Source organism: Anopheles moucheti, chromosome 2 (assembly GCF_943734755.1).
Source record: "Anopheles moucheti chromosome 2, idAnoMoucSN_F20_07, whole genome shotgun sequence".
Classification (NCBI taxonomy): Eukaryota; Metazoa; Arthropoda; class Insecta; order Diptera; family Culicidae; genus Anopheles; species Anopheles moucheti.
The window spans coordinates 68956816-68958765 of NC_069140.1; the positions used below are offsets into that span (position 1 = coordinate 68956816).

General features: G+C 52.7%; 1 pseudogene; it reads right to left on the reverse strand.

Annotated features, from left to right (window-relative positions):
* Positions 1 to 1183: 1183 nt before the first annotated feature.
* On the reverse strand, positions 1184 to 1684 carry LOC128298573 (uncharacterized; annotated as a pseudogene).
* Between the last annotated feature and the right edge of the window lie 266 nt (positions 1685 to 1950).

Consider the following 1950-nt stretch of genomic DNA (forward strand, 5'->3'; position numbering starts at 1 on the left):
CTCGCTCAGGGAGGGGACGTATTCCTTCGGTGTTAACCAGGTGGCCCAGAAAAGAAATTTCGGTCTTATAGAACTCGCATTTCGCTGGATTAATGGTCAAGTGGTGTAGTTCCAACCGTTGGAATAGTTGACGAAGATGGTCGTGATGTTCTGCTTCTGACGATGAGGCGACGATCATATCGTCAATATAAGGGAAGACGAAATCAAGTCCCTGCAGAACGTGATGGATGAGGCGCTGGAAGGTTTGCGCGGCGTTTCTCAATCCGAACGGCATTGTCGTAAACTCAAACAAACCGAAAGGCGTCGTTATCGCCGTTTTCGGGATATCCTCTGGGTGTATTGGGATTTGGTGATATGCCTTATGCAGGTCGACTTTAGAAAAGACAGTCTTGCCCTGCAATGACATTGTAAAATCCTGCAAAAATGGTAGAGGGTAACGGTCGGGGACCGTTTTCGCGTTAAGGGCCCTGTAATCGCCACAGGGTCGCCAAGTGCCGTCGGCTTTTTTCGTCATATGAAGGGGACTGGCCCAGCTGCTGTTGGAAGGGCGGCACACTCCGAGCTGCACCAGGGAATCGAATTCAGCCCGAGCAGCAGCGTACTTCTCGGGAGACAGTCGGCGAGGTCGGGCGAAGGTCGGCTGACCAGTGGTCTCGATGCGGTGCGCGATTTCAGATTGCTGGTGCGTACCCGGTGCGATCAATCCTGTTAATCTTGGGAACTCCTTCAACAACGAAGCGATGGGTGACGTTGCATCACACACTTTGACGGTTGGTTCTTGCAGATTTCGGTCCGGAACACCAGGTATACGTAGTTTGGTTAAAGCATCGACGAGGCATTTATTTCGAAGATCCACCAGGAGGTGAAAATGTAAAAGAAAATCGGCTCCGATGATTGCAGTCCCTACATCTGCGATTACGAAGTTCCATAGGAACGCTCGCCTTAGGCCAAGATCTAAAGTGTAGAGAGATTCTCCATAAACGCGAATCGGGGAACTGTTTGCGGCAAATAATTGCATCGATGAGGGCTTGCACGGGACGGAGCTGTGCTGCCTGGGTATCACAGAGACGTCAGCACCGGTATCTATTAGAAACTTCTTGTTTGTGTTACGGTCCACTACAACGAGCCGATAGCTGGATGATGAAACGGCATGGACCTCCGGTACAACGTCTCGGTGAGAAAGTCAGGATGATGGAGTGTGGGCACGTTGCTGCCGGCTGTTAAAGGGGCAAGGTGCTCTGCACTTTCGCGCTTCCTGACCATATCGTTCATGATAGAAACACAACCCGTTAGGAGTTGGGGTAACAGTACGATGCATTTGGCGTGGACGGGATCGCGAACGAGGTCGGGCATGTTCCGGGCGAGTGGTCCGCCTCAATACCTCTTCCAAGCGTTGGCTCAGTTCGGCCACCTGTCGCGAGAGGCGTTCGACTTCATCATTTCGTACCTCGGAAACGGTGTGGTACGGACCCGTACGGTGGTATAACGCAAAGGAATCCATAACGGAGTCGGCTACCCGTACCTTATCCTCGACGTTCGGTGAAGCAGCGATCACGGCAGACTGTGCATATGGCGGTAAGCGTCCGATCCAGAGATCGATGAGCATGGAATCGGTCATCGCTCCGTTCGCGGTGCGTCGCATCTCGGCCAGCAACTGTGATGGTTTCCGATCCCCAAGGGTCATTTCCGATAGCAAGCGATGCAAACGACTTCGCTGCGACTCCTCCAAATGCTGAATGATCGCTTTTTTCGCTGTTTCGTAGCGCTCGGTGGTTGGTATGTTCTCGAGGAGATGACGCAACTCGGGAAGGACCCGGATAGGAATGCGTGTCTTCAGGATATTGAAGCGTCGAGCATGCTGGCTCGCCGGAATGTTCCCCGCGTCAAACCAGTTTTCCAGGGCGAAGAAAAAGGTGTGGACATCGGCGGTGTCCAGCTCGGGTGGTTTAA